General features: G+C 34.9%; 1 protein-coding gene and 1 long non-coding RNA gene across 19 annotated transcripts in view; one reads left to right on the top strand and one right to left on the bottom strand.

Moving 5' to 3' along the window:
* LOC129927751 (peptidyl-glycine alpha-amidating monooxygenase B-like) overlaps positions 1-16,988 on the bottom strand; it is a 32,538-nt gene extending 15,550 nt beyond the window's left edge. For 2 of the 18 annotated variants that reach the window (XR_008779380.1, XM_056038390.1), the window contains exons 1-3: positions 7,195-8,145; positions 5,504-5,587; positions 2,915-3,061 (exon numbers count right to left, since the gene is read on the bottom strand). The gene's annotated coding sequence lies outside the window, so the exon portion shown is untranslated. Of the gene's footprint in view, positions 1-2,914; positions 3,062-4,886; positions 4,965-5,503; positions 5,588-5,828; positions 6,008-7,194; positions 8,153-9,446; positions 9,874-9,933; positions 9,956-10,085; positions 10,468-11,085; positions 11,117-16,155 lie in introns of those variants that run through there. The other 16 variants (XM_056038381.1, XM_056038382.1, XM_056038380.1 and 13 more) reach the window with 16 other exon arrangements.
* On the top strand, positions 7,661-20,894 carry LOC129927754 (uncharacterized). The gene is made up of 2 exons (XR_008779387.1): positions 7,661-7,755; positions 20,431-20,894. It is a non-coding gene; the product is annotated as an uncharacterized LOC129927754 (long non-coding RNA).
* Positions 20,895-21,707: the final 813 nt, after the last annotated feature.

Consider the following 21,707-nt stretch of genomic DNA (forward strand, 5'->3'; position numbering starts at 1 on the left):
ATGTACTTTATAATCATATGCATGTATTTAATTTGTTAATAATGACTTACGGACTCTTTTCTTGTTGACTAGTGTAGTTTAATCCTCATCTCTCTTGTAGCTTGTCAAATGCAAATACAGCTTGGGTGGTTCGCTAATAATCCATGTATAAGTAATCCAATTTAAGAATAATAATCCATGTATAAGTAATCCAATTTAAGAATACACGTCACTATGAGCATTAAAGTGGTAGTAGAAAAATAATCCAGTTCAATGCCATAAGATGGCTCGCATGCTCAAATTTACAGTTAATACAAGTTCTGTCAAGTACTCCAAGATAATAATCCACAAAATAATCCACAGTGGTTAGGAAGCTCACATATAGGTAATCCAAGATAATCACATACTAGGGGCTTCTGTTAGTTCAAATTAATATAATCCAGTTCTTGTAAAGATAGAACTTGTAAAGGTACTTATATATCAGGCTATATATATAACTCCTCAGTAGCCCATTAATAACATAAAGTTAGGATATCCATCAGTATGCTGAAAAAAAAATATTGACCATAAGTAGGAGAATGTCTCAGCTGAGAGCTATTTCTCTACAAGACCTGAATGGTACGACCATGTCAAGGTGCGAGTATGCCAATGATGAATAGTGGCGAGCACTAGTGATGAAGCGGTGTATCTGTCATCAAACGATGTCTTGAATGGTGTAGATCTTTCTTTCACACAGGTAAAGGCAGCTTTTGGAACAGGGTTGTCTTCTGCTCTTGGTTACACACAGGGTCACGGGTAGATCTAGGAACAGGGTTGATGTAGTTGAATGGATCTCAGCATGCAGATGTGGAATAGCTTTGGCAAAGCTATTTAGGTTACTTGAATGACTCGGTCTGCATGTAATGGCGTGACTGTTGTTGATGTCTGACTAGTTTATGATGACCTAGATCTAGTAGTTAGAGATGACCTGAATTTCAATGTGTGTTGGAATCTTGTCTAGCCAGTGGCGATCAGGCAAGTGCGTTCTGTGGCGTTTTGACACCGAGTTCAAATATAGATCTAGTGATGTTTTATGGCTTGCTTTATTACAGGTTGGACAGCAATGCCTTGTAAATACCTTGATTTCCTTGTAGATCTTGTGGGCAGGCTGGATTTGGTCCTTGTTTAGTTAGACGCCATCTTGAGAAAAAAGTACCGGTCTAAGGTGTAGTCTTGCGCTGTTTACTATAGAGGCGATTGAGATCCGTTGAGAACGTGCAGGTTCACTTGTCTTTTAAGACACCTTTACTGGCCACCAAATGTCGCTGCCTAGTTTTAGTTGTAGGCGTGACGACGTGAATGTGTCCGTGTATGTTGTAGGTACCTCTTCTGGTACGGCTATAATGCTCTTCTTAACGATGTACTTTATTAAACGCACTAGATTTGCAAGTGCACAACAACACTAGTATACTGAAGTCTCCAACGACAACATTTAGAATTACTGATAAACACACTGGTAGCAGACATGAAGTTTAATATATATAAGATAAATTACAAAAGATATTGGCGACTTCAGCCGTCATAAAATATAAACCAATAAATACTGGCTGCTCATGCCATGTAGAATAAGTAATCACATTAATAAAATATTCACAATATAAGTCCGAAGGAATCTCTCAAGTTAACATTAGATCAAATTCATTAAGGTACACATTACAGACAGAGAAAATCGTACGTCCACTCTCTGCTGGAGTTCTTCACTAACTGCTTAACATTGACCCTTATTTCAGAGTCCTTTAACTTATTCACATAACCTCGTGCTTGCCCGCACGGAATATTACTATAGGTGACTGAGTGTCACTTCATGTCACAGAGGTTCTAAAACTGGTCTGTGACAGATATTACATATTTTACCCCATGCAGGACACAGTTCCTTTTTAAATGGGTGATTTTGTCCACAAAATTTACATTTGCGCTGTTTATGAGCAGCATTCTGTTGTAGAATATTTTTGCGAGACAAAACAGCGAACGCCTCATCCTGAGGTGGTGAGGCATAAGATGTACCTGTTTCTAGTACCTTTAGTTGCAAGTCAGCAGCTTCATTTGCCTTGCAGATTTCTATACAAGTCTTGGGTGTTAGTTTATGTTCTTGTAAGAGTTCTTTCTTTGTCCTTGTGTCTCTGATGCCAACAACTACCATTCGGTCACTTATTAATGACTCTTCCATATGGTTGCAAAAATTGCAAATTGCTCATCAAATGCACATATTATGTCTTGAACATTGTGCTTTGGTTTAAAGGTGATACTGTTGTATACTGCCAATGCCTCTGGGCAGATAGTGTGCAAGAACAGTGCTTTGGCATACTCTTCATCTATATCGTTTATTCTCTCTATAGTGCAATAGTTCAGCCACATTTGCTTGAAAAGCTTCCATTCCTCACACCCTTTCTTCACACTTAAAGGAGGTGGAGGGTTAATTCTTGGTTTAAAGTTAGTTTTACTTACAGTTTCCATTTTAGAACTTTTAGAAAGCTGCCTCCATGTTAAATTATCACAATACACTAACAATACTGATGTTTAAAATTTACACTCCATTTTTATTAACGTGAAACAAGGAGAGAACAACCAGCAGAGACTAATACACAGTGAATACACACAACTGACACACTTAAGAGTAAACCGTGAACATACTGAACAATAGAACAAGGTAGACTACAAGAAAACAAACAAACACACACACAACATACATAAACATAAATACACATATAAATGTAACAATGGCTACAATGTTGTAAGCCATAATAAAGCAGTGTAAAAAAGATTATATGACAATGAATTATTTTCTAAACTAAAGTATTTCAGAACAAAACCAGTGTAAGTGTGTGTATATTATAATATAGCAGTAAATTGCGCCTGTTTATGTTTCTATACTAGCATTAGCAAAACAAAGACTTACCAAGTAAAGCATTGGTTTCATTCAACTGAAAGGCTATGTTTGCATTCTCATGGAGCCCAAACATTTCTGGCTCATCTAAAAGTGGTAGAGATTCAATGTAAGCCTTGACAGTAGCCAATGTTTTCACAAGAGGTGGATAGTAAATACCTTTAAAAATAGTTAAAATTAAAAAATTACCTTCCATGGCACATACAGGAGATTTAATAATAAACAACATTTTTTTTTTAAAAAAAGACTTTCTTTCTTATGGGGCTGATGACTTCTTGTCTTGTAAGAGCAATTACTTTGCTCTTAATTACTGATAATAAATCTTTTAAAAAGGAACAATTTTTACCCGCCCCAAGGCGCACCCCCCCCCCCATACCTGAAAAATCCTTGTTAAGCACATGCATAAATCTAGTCAAGGTTAAGAAGTTACTCATCAGGGAACTCTTGTATGCTGATGATGCAGCTATTGTGACTGATTCTGATATTCAGCTACAGTCTCTGGTTGACAAACTATCTGCTGCTTGCCAGTAGTTCGGCTTAAACATCAGTCAAAGCAAAACTAAGATACTTGTCCAAAACACAAACACTGCACCTCAAGTAAGCATTAATGACCAACCACTAGAAATTGTTGATCACTTTTGTTACCTTGGCTTCATCATATCCAGCAACACTCTACTGGATAAAGACATTAATAACAGGATAGCCAAGGCAATGGCCACCATGTCACGGTTGCAGAAAAAGAGTCTGGGACAACATATTGCTGACTAACAGTACTAAAAAGCCCTAATCTACCGGACCTGTGTGTTGAGCACCTTGCTGTACGGAAGTGAAACATGGTCAACCTACTCATGGTCTAAGGCACATCTTTAAAATAAGGTGGCAAGATAAGATAACCAATGAAAAAGTGCTACGAAGAGCAGGGTGCCAGGACATCCGCTCTGTTATCAGCAGCAGACGCCTTGGCTGGCTTGGCTATGTTCGTAGAATGCCAGTAGGTCGACTTCCACAGGACATTCTGTATGGCGATCTAATAGAAGGCAGGAGAGCCGCTGGTCACCCAGTTTTACATTATACGGATGTATGCAAATGCGACATGAAGCTCTTCAAAATTGACACTAGCAGCTGGGAAGAGGTGGCACTGGATAGATCCACACGGAGAGAGCATAAAGGAAGGGTCACAGATTGCAGATGTCATACACAACAGAAGCAGAAAGAAGGGTGAAAATGCAACAGCGCATGGTGATTACATATGCCCAACCTGCGATCGCAGGTGTGTATCAAGGATTGGCCTCTTTAGTCACACAGGAAGTTGCAAAGGGAAAAGATTGTCTCTCTAGACGTAAAATGCCACAGGAAATCTAGTCAGAATATATAAAATTAAAGTTTGGTGATACAGACAGACATGGCAAAATTAAAAAAGAGTAACCTAGACTAGCATTTAATAGATCTAGATCTATGATCTACAAGGTTCTAGTTTGCAAAATATTCTATTAATTGAACTCTTTGATGGATGGCTGCCTGGTCATGTGGTTTGCACGCTGGACTATCGTTCAGACTTATCGATGGTCTCAGGTTCAAACCCTGCCCACTCCCATCTGCCGTCGTCCTGCGGGAGGTTTGGACTAGGAAGTAATTATCTTCAACTCTGAAGGAACATCCGAAACATGTAAAACATTTTACAAACAAACATGAATATATGCAGGAATACTTTGCTGATGTATGTGTATTCAGGATATAGATTATCTAGACCTCCAGACCAAATTTAATTGTAAGATATTTATATTTTGAAAAATATAAAGGTCAAACCAGAGTTTTCAAGTGCGCCAATTAGCTGGTTATTCTTTTCCCCAAGTTATACTTAAATGGTCAAATTTGTAAGAAAATTGTTAAAGCAGTTTTCAAGATCTGTGTCCACCCAAGTATTTGTTTTTTTACCCTATGAAGAATTTGCAAGCTGATAATTATAAACTAAAAACTTTCTCACCCTGACAAACACAACCAAATCAGTCTTATTCAGATCTACTTTTACTATGTTAAATCTTTGCTCAAGTTGCATAGGATTCTGAAGTCAGATTAGAATGGATTTATTCTAATTTGTTATAACAACTTCAATTCTATTAGATTACATCCCTCTCTATGACACGCATCTTACACAGGAATATAAACTTGATCAGTTTTAGCCTTTCTAAGCCCTGCATCATTTCTACAATCTATATAAAATGTTGATGTGCCAAAAACTATTGACTATAACAGTACCTTAAACTAATCTAATCCCTTTACAAAATGTTAGTAGAATATTTTTCTAACTTACTGATGAGAAAGCAATTTGGAATATTTGTATTTTACATTAAAATATGTTGATCTGTGTTAAGGACAATGTGTGTGTACTGACTGAAGTAATACTTGTACGAAGACTAAGATGCTACTTTTGAAGGTTGGATATGGTGTATAAAAGGAAAGTCACTACTGGTGAAAAAGGAAACCGGTCCATAATTTAGTTCTAGTTTGCAATCTGCTAATACACATTGACATATGCACCAAATAAATTGAATAGGACATAACTTCAAAACATACTTTATTTTGATTATACATTACAATTACCTGATTCCGAGTATTTATATTTTGGTTTTTAGGTTTCAGGTTTGAAAAATAAATTGTCCTTAAGACATCTTTCATCTTGGGCATCTGTAAAAGAAGTTTTTAAAAATTAAATTAATTGTGTTTTATACTGAAAAAAAAAACAACACATAAATATCAGCAATCTAAAATTTTGAAATTTTTGAATATTGATAAATTTGGAAATTATTGAATATTGATAAACTGTTAAGTCTTTGATGGATGTGTATAGTTTTAAAATTGTAGTGGTATTTTATTTTAAAATTATTTTTTTTTGTTGCGTTTAAGAAAATGTGACAATCATTCTTACTTCTTATAAATAATTAAATGTGGGCCATCTTTGGTCTAATGACAAAAAAAGTTTGGTCTAGCTGGTATATAGTTGCTGATAAAATACTTTTCTCTCTAAACTCATTTTAGAAAGACAGGCCCATTTCTGTTACTTCTTTTATCCAGCTAGGTGCTTAAAGCCTGATATTGTAAGTCTATCTGCTGAGCAAAATCCATATAGAAAGTCTATAATCATGTTTGATATAGCATGCACTGTTATGTCATTATCACAAGTATAATCAAATTTTAAAAGAAAGAAGACAGTGTATATATTTTAAAATAATATATTTTTTGTTTATACATACAGATAAGCATATGGCATGCATAATACTAGTCAGAATATATTAAATTCTAGTTTGGTGATACAGACACAGACATGGCTACATTAAAAAAGAGTAGCCCAGAGTAGAGTAATGGATCTAGATCTATGATCAACAAGGTTCTAGTTCTTGAAAAAGTCTAAGTATTTATTTAACTCTTTGATGATATATGCTGATATATGTGTATTCAAGATATAGAATGTAAAAACAACGAAGCCCAAACAGAATAAAAATGTAGAGATTGTTAACTAATTATAATGCAAATTTTTAAATAGCAGAATGGAGGTAAATGAGTTGCTCTTGTAACACTCTTGTTTAAAAAATGCTATATATTATTATGCAATAAAAAAAGTTTATGGATAGAGTGCTGATGAAAGATTGAGAAAACAATATTTGAATTCTTTGAGCTGTATTTAGTGTGGTCTTTTTTTTTTAGTAATCTATTCTATGGTTAGATTAGATCTAGAATATAGATCTATAACTTATAACAGGAAAATTATTTTAGGTGTAGAATATTCTAGAATTTAAAGAATTTGATGTAGATGTAATTACTAATAATTACTAAGACTAAGGTCTAAATCTAGATCTAGATTATTCTAGATCTTAGATCTCATTCTATAGATCTAGTAGCCTTTACTATCATGCTATGATTTTAACATATTTAAAAAAATCCTTTTCCTTTCTTAGAAACAGGTTAGTTTACTGTTAGATCTAGACTATAGACTATAGATCTAGTCAATCTAGAATCTAGATCTAGATGGTAGATCTAGCTCTTTATCTCCGTAATTATTTTCCACGTTCTGACTGAATTATTAATTTAATCCGATTGTAGTGCACTAACATGTTCTAATTATAATGGCATAACGTTTTTATTTACACTCATAGAATAATGAAATGTTTTTGATATTGAATTAAAGGAAAATGAATGTTCTTTTTAGATATTACAAAATCAAGTGCATAAATTAAAGTGTTATGGTTTGTTTTTTTTGCTTTATGAAAAGTAAAAATAAAAATCTGAAAACTCACCATTGGACGACAAAAAATTTAATCCAAGTCACATAAGAAGATCATTTCTATTCCAAACTGAATTAAATGCTATTGTTTTATAATCCTTATTCATATTTTCATGAAATTGAACCACTAAAACAATAAAAAACTCATGGAGTACAAAACTGGAGCACATTATCCAAGGTCACCACCATAGAAAATTTATGAGAAAAAAACAAACAACTTGCAACATTAAGTTTCAGTAAGAAAATAATTACACTGCACATGATATCTTTCAAAAAGTAATTCATTGCTATTTATATAATATTTGCCTGAACAAAAAACAACTTCCATGTTTTAACTGTGGCAATAAAATTAATCCATATGGATGTGTGGGACGTAACGACAAGTCTAATCCCATCATTGTAGTCGTGGCCAGAAATGTATCAATTTCATAGTTAGAAACTGGTTTCCATTTTGTAAAAATGGATGCCCTGCGTACTAGAGTGTTTATTTTTATTATGTAGACTGCATAACTCTTTATTGCATCAACAAGATTATCAGATCTAGTAGAGTAAAGCTCAGTTGACTCAGAATCGAGTAAGCTCATGTTGACACCTCTGTATACCACATTGGCTGAAGTAGATTAGTAGATCTAGACTAATCTAGACTTATAATCTTATTGGAAGGAATATATGTTACTGTATGTAAAATTGCTTTCTGTTTTAGTACGTATCTCTGCATTTTTCAAATTTGTTGAAACAGGCCAGAATCTAGAAATCTAGATGTATTCTTTGCGGTCTTTGCGCTAAGGCTAATACTAATACGTCTAGTTTTTAGGAGGGTCGTGGCAGGTTCATCAGCTTATGAACTATCAGATTCAGATCTAAAATCTAGATCTAGAATAATCTAGATCTAACAGTACTACTAGTTACTAAGACTAAGTTAGTAGTATAAGTATAAGTATTAGACCAATCACCAGTTATTAGACTATTAATTTAAGTATTAACTATTAGTATTACTCATTAAGTTAATGTAGGTACTTTGACATCCCTACTCCACTGACCTATAAACTGCTAGACTATCTGCTATATAGTTTTGAAACACCATGGCTAGACTTCCAAAACCATGGTGTTAGTTGATTGATTGTTGTTTTTACATTTGCTTCATGTTTTAAAAACCCTCGTGCTAATCTTAAAGGAGGATTCCTAAGCTTTTCAATGATACCACATTGTCAACAAATGAAAGTCGTATTTATTTAGAAAATTTACAGTAAAGTCATAGGTAAGAATGATTTTGCATTTAATATAATTTTTAAGCAAGCTTGGAATTTTTTTATTGAATTTAGACCTAGATTTATGCTTAAAGTTTGTTATTCCATTATTTTTTAATGAAATTTTGTCCTCCAAAATTAAAAAAACGTCCCCAACATGCTATAAATGATGCCAAATTAGGCTATTTTTCGAAATGGGTACGTGGAAAAATTATAACTACCATAACAATCTATGACTATAGTATCACAATCCATATTTTTATTATAGAGTAGTGTTAGAAATATTTTTTTTCTATATTTAGGTACACAAAATATAAAAGGAAATCAGCTAATTAAGGCAAGTTTGGGTCCATCCTGACAATGTTAAATGAAGTCACTCCATGATGCAGCGACATGTGGCGCCAGACATTAGTAATTCTTGTGGATAATATGAAATATAAATGATTTATGAATTGTTTAACAGCTTATCTTTGATCAACCTAGTGGAGAGAATGCTATCAAGGTGTTATTTTACATTATATTTATAAATATTATAAAGCTGAGGAATTTTCTACCAAACGGCATTCTAGAAAAAGGATCGAAGTCAATTTTCAAACTATTGGATTAGCTGTGAATGAATGTTAGCTACATGTGAGATGAAACATTCAAATTCAAAATCATATAATGAGGTAGCTGTGTTCCAAATTTCAAGCTTTTATCTATTATGGTTATAAAGTTATGATGAGATAAAGACGAAAATTCATTTTTTCGATCACAGCTTTTTGGACATTTTCTATAGTCCATTTTTCTACACATAAAACGGCATAACTTTGCTCCTATATAACATAGAAAGATAAATGTGGTATCATTGTAATCCTCTCAGCAAGCTCTACATAACTAAATAGCTTCTGTTCATATATATTTATTTTGAATTTTTTGTCAAAGTACCTACTGATTAAGATTAAGAGTCATTAGTAACACTGAGTGACTGACACTAAAACTAGTAAAACTATCACAATGAACAGTTAAAACAAATCACTGTTATCTGAATCAATAAGGTCTTTTACATGTTGATCTGAATATAATTTAGATCTACAAGTTTTAGAGGATCGACCCATTTCCAAACATAAACAACAACAAAAAAAAGACGACTTTCTCAACTTTCTGTAATATTAAACCCACGTTGAAGGAAGTAAACCGTGAACTCTTCTGCAAGCGGAAATCACGTAGATTTAGAATATAAGCATTTAAAATTATTAACCAAGAATAGGAACGAAACAAAGATGTTTAACTGCACCGACGACAATGTTGACGCTTAATCGGCTTTTACAAAAATGACCGACGCTATTATCGTCGCTTGGGAGATAAAGAGCTAGATCTAGAATCTAGATCTATAATTCTATATAGACTAGACCAGCGGTTCTCAACCTTTTTAGCTCCTCGACCCCCTAATCCAATTTTAAACTAGACGGCGACCCCAACCATACCATCTTTTTCGTTCATTGGCTGAGGTAAATGTGATTTACCTGATTAGATCATCTCCATAGAAATATTTCATTCCGCAATTAATCGACAGTAATTTCGGTTGTTGAAAAAGTATACTGCAACAACGAAGATGTGGTCCGCAACAAATATTTTCAAATAACAATTATAAAAGTGAAAAGAAAGAAGTAACTACCAATAAAAATCACGTCTACTTTCATTGATGATACATTCACTTAAGTGTCATTCGTATCTCCTGGCTATTTGTCAGTGTTCTTAGATCTATCTCTATTAGTATTACTCCCACTTTTTATTTTATTAATACTTGACGATCGTTTCATAATTTGTCCAGTAATAATATAATCTGAATGATTTTCCAAACCTACGTCATCTAAAAGTATAAATGTATTTCGACTATAGAACACATATGCTTGTTACAACACGTTAGAGCAGGGGTTCTCAACCTGTGGGTCGCCACCCCCTTGGGGGTCGATTGACCATTTGCCAGGGGTCGCCTAAGACCATCGAAAATATGGATTGTTATTGTCTACTCTTCTATTGCTGTATGTGTGTGTGTGTGGGGGGGGGGGTCGCGGCAGAGTGGGGGATTGTAAAAAGGGGTCGCCGAACTTAAAAGGTTGAGAACCGCTGCGTTAGAGACACACAGAAATATATTTTTAAAAAAACAACTTCCGATGAAAATAGCCCCCCACCCAAAAAAAATTATCTTAGGCGACCCCTCGCAAATAGTCATTCGACACCCAAAGGGGATGATTTAGCTCTAGATTTAGACATACAATACATCTAGATCTAGATTAAAAATCATTAAATGTAGCATTTGGCTCTGGATCTAGATTCTAAGAACATATCTAAATCTAGTATTATAGTATCTAGACTACTATAAATAGACTATATATCTAATCTAGATCTACGTATAGATTATAGTCTATATTAAGTATTTAGATCTAGATAATCCCGCCATCCCCTAGGCCTAGGCATTCGAGGACACATCAGTTTACCTGGTTGACCTAAAAACAAAACATGGGCTGCTCTGAAATATCTATAATCTATATGGTCTATATATATTAAACACAGTCAGTGTCTGACAAAAGAATAAGGCCCCAAAGTCAGTACTGAATATTTTTCCGGAAGGGGGGGGGGGCTAAAAAGCTATGATAGCTTGTGAACTGTGTTACCTATACATCTAAATCTAGATAAATTCCGCCTTCTCCAAGCCACCTGGATGACAAAAAAAAAAAACGTATCTTCGAGCACGCTCAGTGTCTGTCGCACACACATACAAAAAGCATCAACGTACCAGCATGCTTAGTGTTTGTGACCTCATTAACGGCTTGACCTTAGCTACTTGGTCGATCAATAATTGGCTCCTCCCACTAGCATCATTGTTGTCAATAAAACTAGAGCAATGTTTTGGGGCTGTGTAGATAGCCTGGTTTATACCTGTGTGTTGCGCTTTCACTGAACTTTTTCTAGTGTGTCTTGACTTGGTCTGATGGCTGTGCGTGGATTGAGTCTTGAGATTTGTTACTTTACACTGAAAATGTGTGAATGTTGGAAAGTGGCATTGTGTAAGGAGAAAGGGGGTGTAAACAGAATAATAGAGTTTGTGTTTGAGTGTATTATTTTATCCATTTGTAATGACATTATTATCTGTTTCAAAGGAGTGTCTTTGCAACACATTGCGCTTTGTGGCAATATATATGTATTGAGAGAGAGAGAGAGAGCTGTGCTGGTAGGAGGTGCTAACAAAGGGGAAATGCGTGGTCTTTTTTTTTTCAAGGACACACAGTTTTTTTTATTCGAATTTTATTTTTAAAATCAGTAATAATTATACAGTTTAAGAATAAATAATTATCTTAGCGCGGTATTACTGATAGCTTATATTAGAATAGTCACTAGTAGATCTTAAATTTACAAAAATCCTACACACACGTAACTGCTGCACGCTAGATCCATTTTGTCAAAAATAGGTCGGGGTAAGACACATTTGACCTGTGTAAAAGTGTTGGCCTCCTTCAGTCGTACAACGACTAAGGTTATTCTCGCAGAACACTTTTTCATGTATATAACTGTGGAGACACTCCAGTCCACATTTTACGCAGGTTAAGGTGGCATATTTCGCTTTATTGGTCTATCTAGATGAGCCGGACATTTTCGTGTAGCACGTTTAATTTTCCAGAGCTGAGGTCCATGATTTTTTTACTGTCCATACATTTCTTGGTCACCATCTCTCTCCACGTAGTGCGTTCTAGGGCTATGTCTTCCCAGTATCAATTTTCACTGTTTTGAGGTCCCGTTTTATCTTATTTTATATAATACAGACGTTACTTCAAAAAAAAAAAAAGAAGATGATTACGTCATACACATCATGCATTAAGTCATGCATATTAACCAGTGACCTAAATTCTGCCAAGTCACTGGTTTTCCTGGCTAGCTCAGGCAACCGTTTTATTACATCCAGATCTAGATTTTTCCTTGACAAATGTTATTTGTTCGCTACTCAATACAAGGCAGTCTTTTCATCATTTATAGCAACTAGTCAACGTATCGAGACATCGACTATACACGCTAGGCCTATCTGACCAATCCAACACACTAATGGTCTACTGTCCAACTTTTAGTGTTCAGTTTAGAGCAGAGAGGGAGGGATGTGGATGAAAGTGTTACATTTTTTCCCTAGGGCTGATTACCCGAATGCTCTGAGCATATAACTGTCTGTGTAGATCAATAAATCTAGATATCAATACGGCAAACTATAGGATCTATAGGCCAACGCTTTCGAACCATCTGTCAAATGTTTAGGCCTATCTATAATATATCTGTTTAAGTTGAAACTATAAAAACAAAGATTCTCCTGTTAGTAACAAAGTATAGTTTGGTGCTAATTAATTACTTAAAACCTCTAAATATTTTGTGGGAGGGATTGCGAGCCGATTTATTAATAAAGAATCCTGACAAAGACCGCGAACTAATACCAAGAATTTAGCGGAGTTGCTTTACAAGATTCACCAACCCCACTTTTAATTATTTTTTTTTTACACTCGCCTTGTAATTGTTTTAACTGCATTCTTCTTTCAAGCAACATTTCCTCCACTACTGCTACAAGCACTTATATAAACGCACTTTGTTGTGTTTCATATTATCGTTTAATGTTTTTGTATAGTTCCTTAAAATAGACACAATTTCTCTGCGAATCAAAAACGTCGGGTCAACCCACACATGCTTAAATTAAGAGCATGGTTCCACCCGAGTGGCTAAGAAGACTGCCCACAATGCAGATAGAAGTTGACTGTGTCACATTTGATGTCAAGGACACAAGGCGGGAGAGAAAATTTCCGAAACTTAAAAAGCTGATTAGTCCCTTTTGAATCTTTTGGAAACGTATAATTACCACAGAATGAAAACCACGAATAAAGAATCGAGATGCCCCAATTTTTTTGACATGCTGATATTCGATTTAATGTTCGGTTCGGTCGGATCTAAAGTTCGGTTTCAAGTTTAGTTGGATTTTATGAAATTAAGCTATAGCAAAACTAAGTAATTGGGTTCAATGCAATTTATTTGTTAAAAAACTTGAAACTTCACACATACAATGATAAAACAAAACAAAAAAACAACAACACACTAGCTATATCAAACCCGAAATATTCAAATTGCTGCAGTTAAATTACACATAGGATCGAAGCAGTAAAAGGGTTGACTATTGAAATAAAGTAGCTAATTATAGTCTACTGTCAGTTTATCAATCAGGGCTGCATGTTGTATTTGAGAAATATCACTATTTTTATGTTTCAGGCTTAGCTTAAGCCTTCGCTCACTGATTGTTAATGTACATTGAAAATACACTTCCACTGGCAGTAGGCCTATTTATGGCAGGAAGGGTTAGGTTTCAGCAATCAACTCAAGAAAACATTAAGATAGGGTGAATTGATATAAGCTATGTAAGAACACTTACAGTTACAAATGATGATACATAAATAAAGTAAGCTTAAAATAGTTTCTCAATTTTTTTGAGATGACAAAATAGTTTTAATCGACTTTGATTTGTTTTGCATTTAAAAAAAGTGGTTTATTGTGCTGTTATTCATAGTATGCGAATAGTAGAATCTGTTTGGAATCTTTTGCTCTCTTTGTAATGCAAATAATTTTCGAATTTATCTTATCTTCTTATCTTATATAATACAGACGTTACTTCAAAAAAGAAGATGATTACGTCCTACGCGTCATGCATTTAGTCATGCATATTAACCAATGACTTAAATTCTGCCAAGTCACTGGTTTTCCTGGCTAGCTCAGGCAACCCATTCCATGCTCTAATAGCACTAGGGAAGAAGGAGTATTTGTACAAATTTGTCCTAGCATATGGGACGAGGAATGTGCCTTTATCTTTGTGTCTTTCAGAGTATTTTATTAAATTTTGTTTTTGTATTTGAAGATTATGGTTCAGTGTTTTATGTATTATTGCTACTTTACTTTTGAGCCTTCTGTCCTGAAGGCTTTCTAAATTTAGTGATTTTACTAAAGGTGTTACTCTAGTCAAATGTGAATATTCGTTTGTTATGAATCGCACTGCTCTATTTTGTGTCTGTTCTAGTTTCTTAATGTTTTCTTGAGTTGAGGGGTCCCAAACAGAGGATGCATATTCTATTATTGGCCTAACCAAGGTTAAATAACATTTATGTCTCGTGTCAATAATGTACTATAATAGAACAATAAGCATTTCACTGAGTGATTGATTGCCTAACTTTTAACAACTAATAAATTAATAATATACGTTAAAATACAAGAAAAGTAATAATTTTTTCCCCACATTCAAAAAGGTGCCGGTACGCCGTATCGATGCCTTCCTTCACAAATAAAACCCTGCGTATATAGATCTGTATATATATCTTATATAATACAGACGTTACTTCAAAAAAGAAGATGATTACGTCCTACGCGTCATGCATTTAGTCATGCATATTAACCAATGACTTAAATTCTGCCAAGTCACTGGTTTTCCTGGCTAGCTCAGGCAACCCATTCCATGCTCTAATAGCACTAGGGAAGAAGGAGTATTTGTACAAATTTGTCCTAGCATATGGGACGAGGAATGTGCCTTTATCTTTGTGTCTTTCAGAGTATTTTATTAAATTTTGTTTTTGTATTTGAAGATTATGGTTCAGTGTTTTATGTATGATTGCTACTTTACTTTTGAGCCTTCTGTCCTTAAGGCTTTCTAAATTTAGTGATTTTACTAAAGGTGTTACTCTAGTCAAATGTGAATATTCGTTTGTTATGAATCTCACTGCTCTATTTTGTGTCTGTTCCAGTTTCTTAATGTTTTCTTGAGTTGAGGGGTCCCAAACGGAGGATGCATATTCTATTATTGGCCTAACCAAGGTTAAGTAACATTTTAGTTTTATGTTCTTATTTGATTTATAGAAATTTCTTTTAATAAATCCTAATGCTTTGTTTGATTTTTTTGTAGTTTCATCAATATGTGGATTCCATGATAGTTTTTCATTTATTATAACACCTAGGTATTTTGCGTTTTTAGTCTGTGATACTGGTTTGCCATGAATAAGATAAGTGGAATTAATTTGTTTTAGTTTTTTTGTTACTCTTAACAACTGACATTTTTCTGGGTGGAAAGACATGCTCCAATTTGATTCCCATTTCTGTAATTCATCTAATTCTCTTTGTAAAATATCTGTGTCTTGTGTTGTTTTTATTGTTCTATATATTATGCAATCGTCTGCAAATAATCTTACTTTTGTTCCTGAACTAATGCAATTTGGTAAATCATTTATGTAAATTAAAAATAGTAGTGGACCCAAGACTGTACCTTGAGGTACACCTGAGTTTACTGTTATCGGTGTTGATTTAGAGCCATTTATTATTACAGTTTGTTCTCTCCCTATCAGAAAGTCTTTAATCCACTGATGCAGTGGACCATTAATGCCGAAATATTTTAATTTTTTAAGCAAACTATGGTGGTGAACTTTGTCAAAAGCCTTAGAAAAATCTAGTAAGATAGCATCTATTTGTTCACTATTATCTAAACCTTTTGAAAAATCATATTGCTTTATATAGGCCTATACATAGAAAGAGAGACAGAGACATTTATACAGTATTATTATTTTTTCATTATTTGTAAGTTGTCTTTTTTATATTGACTTAGGCCTACATTTTTTAATAGATCTTTTCATGAAGTTGGATATTCATGTCATTTCTTTTTTAGCTTCTAAGAAAAAGAATCTTACCTTTGCGTAATAAATAATCCAAACTTTGCCTGTAATACCCGTATGATTATAATAATCCAATCTGTTAAAGAATCTAATTATTCCAATATCTGAACTTCACTGAAGCACATTTCTATAAAAAAAAAGTAGATGATCGAAAAGAAATATGTGCGCGCATGAACTGCAATAACACGTCTGCTTTCACTAAAAATAGGTCAAACTTTTTTCCCGTGTCTGAAACAATTCATGTAAAAATCAAGCTAACACATTAAGAAACCCGGCCAATACAATGTTTGGTATCTCTCGCATGAATGACCTTTATTGTAAATTTACTATAAATATAGAATCTACTACCAAAAAACTACTACTACTAGAATCTACTACCAAAACATCTGACACATAGTGAGTACGTGATGGCGTGTGTAGGATACTATCTTGGATCGGATGCCTTCCAAGTTACTATTTTGAACCAACAGCACGAGTCTCAAAAGAAACAAATCAGATACAATGGTGACATATCAGCTTATTTCTCTGTAAAGAATGGCGTGAAGCATGGCTGTATACTTGCTCCAAAGACTCCAACCATCTTTCGTCTTACCAAAAGATTGCCTTTGGCATACGGTCGTCCCCCGTACGATATACATGCCCTGCCCAACGTCGCTGTCAAACTATTATAAGCAATCCCTCTATCATGTCCATATCGCATTCACAAGAACATCGCTGCTTGTGATGCGGTCTTGCGGCTCTTGCCAGCGTATGTTCCTGGAGGAGCGCAGACGTCATTGGGAAAAGCGTTCAAGAAGTATCTGCTTTCTGTATAGTACCCATTTCTCCGATCTTTATAGAAGGGTAGGGAGAACCACTTCTTGGTAGACACTGACATGTAGACAGCCAGGGCGATTTATTCCATTTCCGCCACACTCTCGCTTGGAGGCGTCCGAAAACATACAAAACATTGAAAAGGATCATTTTTTAAAAGACATAATACATGAAAATGTATAATGATTCTAATACATTGAGCACCAAAATGCCGGTGTCAAAACGTTCTGCTTCGCACGAGCCGAGGAATAATACTAACAATAAAACTGCAGTAAAAAAAAACAACAACACACACACACACAGATGTGACGAAGGCAGGGCATTTTCTTGAAAAAGCAGCAAGCTGAAAATTATCGTTACAGCAACCTTATGCTTACTTAACAGACTTGAATCCACATATTGGGCATTGGCCAGGGAATACCCGGCATTTTGCGAAGTGGCCGGCCAAAGTAGAATAAACAATTTTAGTTACAAGTGATCGAGTAATGACCACACACCTGAACTGGCCAGTTTTAATTTTGGCCGATATGCCTGTATTATTTTAGTTTTACAATTATTCGAGGGTGTGAGGTCCTTTACAGCTGGTACGCTAAGCTTTTTTTTTTTTTTTTTACTGTTGTTTTTGTTCAGTCCCTCCTAAATTTCGTGACATTTTGTTTTTCTATTCGCTGCTTCGCTTTTTTTTTTTAAATTTCGTTCTTTATCAAAAGGACACTTTTGTATTCGAGGGCATATTTTGAGTTGTAGGCATACAATTTTTCAAGCTGTTATCGCTTGTTGGAGTATCTTTTGTTACCCCAGTTGTTTTTTTTTTGTTTTGTTTTTGGACTGGTGGAACTTCCCTAATAGCCTCAGAGCTGTAGCCTATCTGTGTTTATTATTCTATTTTTCTATATTTTCATTCATTGGCCTCCTTCAGTCGTAGAACGACTATGATTCATCTCAGAGCACACTTCCTCATGTGGCTGTGGAGCCCTATTTTGGAGAGACACTTCCGTCCACAGATAGCGCAGGTTAAGGTGCCTTTTGCTTCGGTGGTAGAGGAGCTGGCCGTTTTTCGGATTGTACGTTTTTCTCCCTGAGCTGAGACCCATGTACTTTCACTGTCCATAGCTTTCTTGGTCACTGTCTCTCTCTCCATCTGTTGCGATCCAGAGCTATGTCTTCCCAATTGTCAGTATTGATGTTCACTGATTTGAGGTCACGTTTTATTACATCTATGTAACGGAGGTGGGGGCGACCAGTTTTTCTTGTGCCAGTCGCGAGTTGACCATACAGTATGACTTTCGAGATGCGCTTGTCCTCCATCCGGCGAACATGTCCAAGCCAGCGCAAACTGCGTTGTCTGAGGGCTGTAAAGATGCTGCGAATACCTGATCACGCAAGGATCTCAGTATTGCACACTTTTTCTTTCCATGTAACATTCAAGATCCTACGGAGACATCTCAAATGGAAGGAGTTCAGTTTTCTCTCTTGCTTTGCGTAGGTGGTCAATGATTCACTGCCATACAGCAGTGTACTCATAACGCATGCCTTGTAGACTTCCATTTTGGTCAAGGTAGTTAGCTTATTGTTTTCCCAAAGTCTTGGTCTGAGTCTAGCGAAGGTCGAGGCAGCCTTTCCTATGCGTTTTTTTTTATCTCCTCTTCTAGAGACAGGTCATCTTTAATTGTGGATCCCAGATAGCAGAATTCGTTTACGGCGTCCAGCTATATTTAAGCTTATCGATTTGTGTGTCGACACCCTGGTCATTGGAGTCCGTCATATTGAGGTCTGCAAAGCGTCCTATATTTGCGCCTCAAATTTATTCAGGCTATTCAGGAGTCTTTCAATGTATTAGTTTAATGTAAATTGTATCCTCGGAGATCCTTGTTTTTGTTACCTTTTGTGTGTGTTTGTAAGTTGAAGGTCATTATAACAAGGTCAGAGTCGCTTCCAAAGTCAGCTCGACGAAAACTTCTTGTCTGAATGCTTGACTAAAACGCTAGCGCAGAACCTACAGATAAGATTTGTGTTAGTGGAGCCAGGAGGTCCTACGCAGGACTTTTGTGGAGATATCTACCTTCTACAAGTTTCATTACAGATCTACTTGAGAAGACAATATACACTATAAACGCTTACGTACAGTAGCTCATACACATATGTGACTCAATGTAGTTAAGACTGTCCAATTAAGCTTGTCGCAGTTAGTAATGTTGTTGAGTATTTTTGTAAAAATGAACACAATCAAATAGGCGATGACGTCATTCGTTGTATTAATATTTTATGTATTTTTTTCCTTGTCGCATAGTCTTGTTGTGACGTAATTTATCAGCTCTTATTTTGAGAGCATTTTCGTCATATTGTAATTGATAGACAAGTTGTACTTTTTTGTGGTCCTGAATGATTCATGTCTTTTTTACTACTGGCCAGCCTGTGCAAATTGCCTTGGATTTTAGCCTATTAATTCTTGTTAGGACTATTTGACCCCTGTTTAGGGTGAGTTGTATTTTATATTGTACGATACTCTTTGAACGGATTCGTTCGTCTTTGTACTTTTAGACGTTAGAATCTGTTATTTATTTCAATAGGGTTTCACTGTTTTTTTTTTATTTCATCGTTGGTTCAATACTGTGGATTCTGATACTACCCTGAACATTGTTGTCAGCATCTTTAATTGTCTGTATTGTTGGTTGGAAGTTAACGACAGTCCTTGTATGCTGCTATCATGATTTATGTTCGTAGACAGTTTCTATAGTACCTATTACAGAGACGAATCCATAGATTATCATAAGTTATGAAACTGTGATGTTGTTGACGTCAATGTTATCAAGCAACATAATATAAGATTTTTATACCTTTACTTATCACTAAGTCTAATTGACCGTTGGGGCACCATGCAAGATTCGTCGACCTTCTTTCTCCATTCCTCTCTGACTTTTGCCCAGATTAGGCGTTTAGTCGAATCTAGGCTTTTTTAAAATCTATTTTCTAGAGTATGACTCATGTTGCACTGACTAAAACTGACTTGAACTTTTTTTGTTTAGTATCCTACATTTTCACTTGCTAGATCTAGATTCTATATCTCTATTTTTTAATTCTAAATCTAGACTTTTCTATTTTGATTATTATTATAAAACATAATTCTTAAAATGCAATCTATAGACTTGTAAAAATTTCAACTATCTTCACGCATAAACAATAGTTTTTAAAGAACTACAGTAAGTCTAATGGACCGTTGGGGCACCATGCAAGATTCATCGAACGTCTTTCTCCATTCCTCTCTGTCTTTTGCCTAGATTAGGTGTTTAGTCGACTCTAGGCTTAGATCTATTTTCTAGAGTATGACTCATGTACTGACTAAAAACTGACTTGAACTTTTTTTGTTAGATCTAGATTCTATAATTTTTTTTAAGAACATTATATTTAGAAGTTTACTTTCAGACAAATGAATGGTTTCTTTTATTAACATTTTGTATTTTTTTTTGTTGATTGCAGCCCTGTTTTGAATACAACTAGATCAACAACTTCTGAAACTCCAATAATACTACCTGCAAGTGCTGCTGAAAGAAAAATAACCCTAACAGCCTTTAAATTTACTACATAGATTCTAATGCTGACAACATCATTTAGATCTAGATGCTGCCTGAAGATTTCATGTCTGTGACATTTTACTTCTCGAGAAAAGATCTTTTCCCTTTGCAACTTCTGGTGTGGCTAGAGAGGCCAATCCTTGATACACAGCTGTAGTCACCAGGCACCATTGCATTGTCACCTTTCTTCCTGCTGCTGTTGTGTATGGCATCTGCAATCCGAGACCCTTCCTTTATGCTCTCTCCATGTGGATCTATCCAGTGCCACCTTTTCCCAGCTGCTAGTGTCGATTTTGAAGATGCACACTATGGTAAACTCAATGCAGTTGAGTCCAATAATCTCCATGTCCACATTGTTTCAACAAGAACCTGTGTGCATCACACATTGTAAAGGTCAAAATTAAAAAAAAATATTTTAAGCTCTGTGCCAAAAATGCTCCTAATATTCAATGATGAGCTCTGACCAGGATAACCATCACAGATTGTGTCCTGATGGCACTACATCTGGGTATCACTTCAAAATATCATGGCACTAAAGCAGCTATAACAAAAAGCACAACCAGACCATTACATAGGAAAGCAAAGTTACCAGTATTTCCTATCATTAAAATTGCTAAAAATGGGAACTCCAAATGCCAATGAATCATTTCATTTCCTCATTTAGCTACAATGTTGCTCATATTTTAAGTAGATAAATGAAGCCATTTTCTGATGTGTAAAAATATTGATTAATGTAAGTACTAGATCCACTGGTATCTAATAAAAATTTTCAGTCCAATTTTATTTTATTACCTTTTTGGTCATATGTCCCGTGAAACAAATGTTGGAAATTAAAATGGCCTGCAGGTTGAATTAAGTTGAGCATCACTTTTCTAGACTAACATCAATACATCTGCTATTAGAAATATTAACAATTGTTTTTATGTAGTGTAATTTCATGCTTTCTCAAGGTTATGATCCTATCACTTGTCTGAACCAGTTAGATTGGGGGTATCTTATGAATGTTACCATGGTTGCTTTTAAAATGCTTTTAATTTAAAATAAAAATTTATCAAGTACAATTTCTTTCCCTAGTTTGATACAAAACAAAATATTTAATTTCCAAAAGTTTACAAAATTGATTCTTGTTTTCAGGTAGGCTACAATAAATAATTGTGCAAAGTTTCAACTTGATCCAAGATA

The sequence above is a fragment of the Biomphalaria glabrata genome, chromosome 8 (assembly GCF_947242115.1).
Source record: "Biomphalaria glabrata chromosome 8, xgBioGlab47.1, whole genome shotgun sequence".
Taxonomy (NCBI): Eukaryota; Metazoa; Mollusca; class Gastropoda; family Planorbidae; genus Biomphalaria; species Biomphalaria glabrata.